The sequence below is a fragment of the Mus caroli genome, chromosome 5 (assembly GCF_900094665.2).
Source record: "Mus caroli chromosome 5, CAROLI_EIJ_v1.1, whole genome shotgun sequence".
Taxonomy (NCBI): Eukaryota; Metazoa; Chordata; class Mammalia; order Rodentia; family Muridae; genus Mus; species Mus caroli.
Genome location: NC_034574.1, coordinates 115,067,736 through 115,074,917, shown reverse-complemented (window position 1 = coordinate 115,074,917; position 7,182 = coordinate 115,067,736). Strand labels below are relative to the sequence as shown.

The 7,182-nt window shown below is 52.4% G+C and overlaps 1 protein-coding gene across 4 annotated transcripts in view; it reads left to right on the top strand.

Moving 5' to 3' along the window:
• Window positions 1-7,182, top strand: part of Cux2 (cut like homeobox 2) — a 189,329-nt gene that overhangs the window by 4,703 nt on the left and 177,444 nt on the right. For 3 of the 4 annotated variants that reach the window (XM_029477893.1, XM_029477892.1, XM_021162966.1), the window contains exon 2: window positions 1,501-1,575. The exons of the other annotated variant lie outside the window; for it this stretch is intronic. The gene's annotated coding sequence lies outside the window, so the exon portion shown is untranslated. The remainder of the gene's footprint in view (window positions 1-1,500; window positions 1,576-7,182) is intronic. 4 annotated transcript variants of the gene reach the window in all.

The following is a 7,182-nucleotide window of genomic DNA, read 5'->3' as shown; positions in this document are numbered from 1 at the left end:
GGTTTTTTTTTTTTTAGAGACAGCTGACTAGCCCTGGCTTACCTCAAACTCTAACTCCTGCCTCAGCTTCTCAAGTGCTAGCACCACAGGCAAACCTGTATCAGTCTGCTTTTGACCCTGGCCTTGGAACCTGTGTCTTTTAGGGGTGAAGGGTGTAGGTCAGCCAGTACCCCAGATCTCCCAGATGATTAAACTTCTGTGTAGGGAGGCTGAGGTAGAGATGGACGGTGTGGGCTCACTTTGGACCAGTTCTGATGGCTGAGTCCCACCTTGAGCCCTGCTGTGACTGATGTCATTGGTGATGGTGGGGGCTGTCGACCCATTAAGCAATTATGGTTTGGGATAAGGAATTCTCAAGATGGAGTTCAGTGTATGTGGAACCTCCCTGACTCTGGCAGTGTTTCGTAAATCGTGAGTGGTATTTTCTTTTTATGTTGCATACACTAAACTTTGAACGCCTCCGTTCTGGCAAATGCAATGTGACCTCCCCCACTCCATCTCTCTCCCTCACTCTGCCCCTCCAGCACGCAGACCCCCCCCCATGGCCTTTGCACATGCATTTCCCCTGCCTGGAATGCCTTCCCGACCTTCCATGGCCTCCGTGGTCCCCAGTCTCAATAATCACCATGGCTTCTCCCTTTTGTGTATGCGCCTGTGTGTGTGTGCAGGTTCACGTGGATGTGTGAGGCGGCTGGTGGTTAACATCAGGTGTCTTCCTCAGTTGCCAGCCATCTGATTTTTGAGGCAGGATGTGCGTAGTCAGCGGACATAGCCTAGATTCTCGTGTGTGTGTGTGTGTGTGTGTGTGTGTGTGTGTCCCTGGCTGGCCTAGGACTTGCTCTGTAGACCAGGATGGCTTTGAACTCAGAGATCCACCTGCTTTTGCCTCCTGAGTGCTGGGACTAAAGGCATATGATAACCCCCTCCCCCTCACCCCCTCCCCCGCACCCCCGTGAGTGTTTTACTATGCAGAGATATACCCAGGGTTTCTAGGTACCTTGCATTTCCCCAATGGTTGAACTCAGAACTTTCTGGGTGTGGTGGCTCTACACATCCTAAGTAGCAGTGGTCTGCCACCAAATGTGACCACTGTCTTTCACAAAAGGCTCAGGATAATCACATACTTTGAGGTCCCTGGTGTACCCGTCTGGAGCCTTAGCCAATGAAAATTGAACAGGCATGGCTGTTTGTAGCCAATATGAACAAAGATGTGTGGCTAGTCATTTGTCACAGGTCAATAAAACTTTATTCACACGAGCAGGTAGTGCTAGCCATGGGTTGGCCTGGAGACTGAGATGTCTGCCCTATAGGGGATCGAGCCATCCCTGGCTTTTCCCTTTTCAAGTACAAGTGCATGGCCTCTGCTTTAAGATGGAAGCCCGACTATCCAGGATGGTGACAGGTTCCCAACCTGGCTCGGAATTTCGTCCTCATCTCACCTGTCAGCTGTGTGACCTTGAGCGGTGACTTAGCCTCTCTGTGCCTTTCTCTCTCTTTCAGTGGGACTGTTAGTATTCTCCTACTACATGGAGTACGGCGGTGTTCAGCAGAGCGTGGGGCGTGCGATCATGCTTTGTAAGTGCCTCGTTCCTTCTTAGGTATTTTTAGAGGGTGTGGGAGCGGCAGCCAGAACCTGCTGGCCTGCCTGCCTGACTGTCTTAAGGCTTTTTGGGTGTTGCAGTATGTCTTCCCAGTCTCATGCAGACTGCCTGCAGAGGCGACAGAGGTGGTAGCATGGAGCCCTTGTCTGACCACAGACGCATCTGTCTGTCTGTCTGGTGGAGGAGTCAGGATGTGAACTTTCTCGCAAAAGTGGTTGGCATTTAGAACACGGGAGATTTTTTCACTCAGAAACGCAGCGGCTTCTGTTCTCTGCGGATGAGGGGCTTCGAATGTTGGGGGAACCACTAGGAAGGGATGAGATCTGGGAAGGGTGTTCCGAGCTGAAGGAACAGCCGGCACAAAAGGTCAAAGGATCAGGAATCTACGGAGGGTTGGGACAGCCAGGTGTTGGGGGTAGGTCAAGGTCACTGGCTATCTAGGTTATCATATCCAGGTTGCTTAGCTGCCTTACCTGACATCAGAAAAGGCCTCTTCTAGGAGTGCCACAGCTGCTGATGGTTCTGTTGAGAGAGACACTCATGGTACAGAGTCAAGTGGTCCCAAGGCTGCCTGCTCAGACCCCCTCCCACCCCCACCGTGTCTCTGCCATCCTCTAGACAAACCAAATTGCAGTTCCCGGATATATGTCCGTCATTAAAAAGAAAGACAGGATAAAAAAAAAAATCAATCCCCAGGCGCTCTGGTCTGAGTTGGTTGTCTGCCCAGGGTGCTTGGAGCCCAGCGGTGCTTAAGACTGTGCGAGCTGCCGGCCGTCAGTCAAACTGAACAGGACCAAGGGCTCCCTTGGAGAGCTGCTCTGCTGAACTGGCCAGTCTAGCCGGCTGCTTAGGTGTGGGTGCCGTGGCTGGGGAGACCGCAGAGATCACCTGGCTCTCCTCGGTGAGGCAGATATCCCTGAAAGAACTGTCACCCAGCAGCTTGTCTCAGTCCCCACTGTCTCTGGTGAGCGCCTAGGGGATTGGTGGAGTGTGTTGGGCTCAAGTTCTCTGTCTGCTCTTTATCAGCAGTGTGACCCGGGTTGAGTCACTTAACTTCTCTGAGCCATGGCTCCTCATCTATAGAGTGTGGATACCAGTCGGATCCCTCAGACTGAGGCAATACACCCAAGAGCCGGGAGCCCAGCGCAGAGAAGCACTAGAGAAAGCTGAAATTTATAACTGCTATTGTGTTACTCCATAGACGTGAATGTACCACTCATGGGGACACTAATAACGATAATTAGTAATTATATAAACAATAGAATAACAACATAATTAAGATAGCTTGTAAACGATGTGGTAGAGGATGCAGATAGTACGTCGATGTTAGCAGGAAGGCCAGATGCCAGGGAACTGTGAGGCGACAGGCCAGGCCAGAAGGCAGACAAAATAATCTGGGCCCTGATCTGGTCACCAGACGTTGGAAAGGTGACCAAGGTGTCATTTGAACCTGGCTTCCTGGAAACCGTGAGTCTTCAAGGGGGAATCCGAAGGCCACCACTCACTAAAGTGGGAACAGGGTGTGCAAAGGCCCCAGTGGGCAGAGAGCACACAGACACACACACACACACACACATAAATAACACAGAACCAGAGGAGGACAGTTTTACCAACTGTCCAACAACAGAAAAGCCTTGACAACTTTATTTTTTTAACCAGTTAACTCTATTTTCCCAACCCCACCCCCTTTTTAATCTCGTGACCGTGCATGGCGCTGCCAGGGTTCAAATCCCAGTTGTTCGCTCACAACCCGTGTGTCCTTGGGCAACTGCTTTCTCCTGTGAGGCAGGTGGGCATGTCGGTAGTTCTCTGCTGCTCAGGGCTGCAAGGCTGTGTCTTGTAGGACTCTGGCTTTAGCATAGGTGACAGACCCTAGCGCTGTCCCTGGAATTCCAGGCCCTGGCCTCTGCGGTGAGCTGTGGGGCAGCTGAGAAGGGCCCAGCGTGTTTTCTATGCTATGTACCCCATCTCTATGTGTGCTTCCTGGAGGCAGCAGACAAGAAAGTGAGGTCACCTGCCTAGGGCTCCCACTCCTTCAGGACACCCTGTAGGGTGTCCATCAAATCTCCAGGGAGCTGTCGCTGTCCATGTGCCCTGTGGTCTGGCCTTACTTGGTCCACAAGCCTTGTACAGTTCAGCTTGCCTCCTTGAACCTCTTCCTCTTGCTTCCTGCCTTCCCCCGTATCTCGCATCTTCACTGTTTTTTGAGAGCACCCAGCCCATTTCAACCCCAGGGCCTTTGTACTTACCATTTGACCTGTCCCTTCCAGAGCTCCCTCCTTGGCCTTGCTGACCTCTGCTTATTTATTAATTAATTAATTAATGCAGCCCCCATTTAGAGAGACCCTCATCATCTTTTCTGAAATACTCCGACTCTGCTCGCACTGATTTGATCGTTGCCTTCCTTCATTCCTACGTTCACTCCTTCTTCCTTCTCTGCGCCTCCCCTCAGGGAGTCATGTCGGAGCACTTGAGCTAATAGACACCATACAGCCTCAGGCCACTGGTGAGCCTGGTTTATCTTTAGCTTTGTGCATCTTGCTTTAGAAGCTGGTGACCCCAATTCCGAGCCTGGGCGGTGGCCCCCTTCTAATGAATGTGTCTATGAATTAATTTCTGGTGGCCATGGGCCACCCGTGATGGTTTGCCAGCCCCTGGGCAGGGAGGCTTGGGGCAAGCTCTCTGCCTCAGTTTCTTTATCTGTAGGATGGGTATTAGATCCAGCCCCCTCCTCCTGGGATGTGAGATGAAGCACAGAGGTCCTTGGCCACAGCCTGGAGCCAGCTTGTTGCTCAGCACCCACCCCAGCCTTGGCATGTCTTGCTCCTGTCTCTCTCCCTCTGGGCCTCTCATTTAGCTCAGGAGCATCAAGCCTAGTTGGAGATGGCTGTTCCGACGTCAGACGAGAGGAGGCACTAAGTTCTGGGAAGGCACGGGTGCGCCCCACGGCTTCCTCTCATCCATCGGGACCAGGGTTTTCCTCCTTGGCCCACTGAGAGCCAGCAGCCAGAGATGAAGCTTCCTAGGTTTGGGGAGGTCAGAGTTCACCCTTTGGGGAGGGGGTCCCCATGCAGCTTGGTTCTTGTGTCTCTCTTCCAGCCCTTGGCTCACATTGCTCTGTGAATTGGAAGGTCCTGTCAGTTCTCAGTTTTTTGCTCAGTCCGAGGCCATAGCTCCCTCAGGTGCGTTGTCAGGGCTGCAGCCCAGGGCCTGCTGGCCTCTGTGAGCCTTTGATCCACTATGGCCAGAGCTGCCAGGGCTGAGCCCAGCCACCCATCCCTGGCAGGCTGGCTTGCACTTGCCATGTTTGCCTTGCCCCTCCCTCCTTCTCTCTCTCTCCCTCCCTCCTCCCCTCCCTCCCCTTTTCTTCCTCTTCCTTCTTTTCAAAATAGGGTCTCATGTAGCCCAAGCTGTTCCCAAACTTGCTATGTAGCCAAGGACGTCCTTTAACTCCCGATCTTCCTGCCTCTTTCTCCCTGGTATGGGGGGATGTGCCCACCACCCCTGGTTTGTATGGAGGTAGTGGGGTGCGGACCCAGGGCCTTATGGGCAAGCACTGTACCAACTGAGCCAAGCCTGTAGCCCTCTTCACACAGCCTGCCATCAGCCGCTCTAGGAAGTGATCCTGGCCAGCAGAGCAGCCCAGGCAGTTGAAGCTTAGTGACTCTAGAGCAGCGATTCCCAACCTGTGGGTTATAACCCTTTGACAGGGGTGGCCTAAGACCATGGCAAAACATAGATACTTACATTACGACTTGTAACAGTAGCAAAATAACAGTTATAAAGTAGCAATGAAAATAATGTTACCACAACATGAACCTTATTAAAGGGTCACAGTGTTAAGAAGGTAGAGAGAACCTCTGCTCTAGAACATTCCCGTGTCTGGATGGACAGCGAGCGCTAACCACCGTTCTGCCCACCCTCCCACCAGTGAGGGGCTGTGTGGCGCCCCAGTCCTGTGGCCTGTGTTCCACAAGATGAAATTCCGGGCTGGCCTGATAATAAGCAGCTATTGATTCCTGCTGTGGTCGTTATCAAGATTTATTTAGTCAATATGGCCTCCCCGCTCAATAAATCGTGTCGTTGATAAAGAAGGAAGGAGACAGACTTGTAGGCTGTATTAAAAAAGTTTTTCAGATTTTCTTTTAACAGTTGGCTCCATCCTCCATCCTTCCCAAGTGGAGTCTGGAGCCGCAGCACCTGCTGGTGAACCTGACACCCGTGGGTTTGATGTTATCACTTTCCTTCCGGGATCTGGTTCACTCCATCCCGCCAGCACTTCGCCGTCTTTGAGGGTTGACAGTGCAGTTACCTTAGACGATAGATGGAGACTCTGAAGTCCAGTATGGTCCACATGCCCAAGGTCATTAGGACTCCATCCGAGACAGTCTGGTTGGGGTGTTGGCTCAGAATCTGTCTTTTGTGCAGTAACTGGAAAACTGGGTGTGAACTAGGTGCTGTGAGCAGGCAGTAGGGCTGGGAGGAGGCCTCGGGGTGCAGGCCAAATTGATGCTTACGTTCAGAGGAGAAGGGTGTGTTGCAATCTGATGTGGGCGACTGTCCACTCAGGGTGGCGATGGAGGCAGCCCCGTGTGGCTGAGGCTCAAGCCTCGAGAAGAACTTGATTGGGCCAAGTGCAGGCAGAGAAGAACTCTTACCCATGGGCAACTCGCTGCCCTGGGGTGAGTGGACCACACCACACTGCCAGCCTGAGGGGTTGAATGTGAACGGTCTTCCAAAGGCTCACATGTGTGGTCAGTCCTCAGCTGGTGGCTCTCCTGCTTGGGAGGTTGGAGAACCTCTGTGAGTTCAGGCACAGGAGAGGAGGGCCACTGAGGGCTGTGGGCCTTGAGGGTTAGGAGTCTGGCTCCCATGTCTGACCACCTTTCCCCTGAGATGTGAGGAAGTCAAGTTCCCTGTAAAGGTGAAGCCGAAGCCGTCTGCCACTGTGCACTCCCCCATATTACCTACTGTGTTCTGTCATCCAGAGTAGCTCTTCCTCCTTCAAGCTGCCCATCAGGTATTTGGTTACAGTGAAGAAGCAGCAGCACATGGGTGGATTTGTGGTGGAGGCTAGCCCCATTTTTCTGTTCTCCAAGAAAGGCAAGAAGTGGTCGCCCCTTCTGCTTATCCGCCTTCTGGAATGTCGTCTCTTCATACCGTTTCTGTCCCTATCTCTTCCACCCACTCTGCTGCTACTTCTAGCTCCACCTCTTCACAAGGTCCCCCGCCCCCAACCCCCACATGTCTTTGAGGTCCCCACTCCCCCCTATTCTTGATGTCACTTCCTGTTTATATTTCAGGCCCATCACTCTCTGGCGGCCTCTAAGTTGTGGATCCTTCTCAGTGTCTCTTTCCTTTGTCCCCTGGGTTACTTGTCATATCCACCCCTCTCCCCAGTGGACTCTCTGTTCTCCACCTGGGTCTCCCAAATCTCCCAACTTGGCAGCTTTCGTTACACAGCATTCAAAATTTATTTATCAACATCTTAAAAAATGTCGTCGTCGTCTCCTCCTCTTCCTCCTCCTCCTCCTCCTCCTCCTCCTCTTCTTCTTCTTCTTCTTCTTCTTCTTCTTCTTCT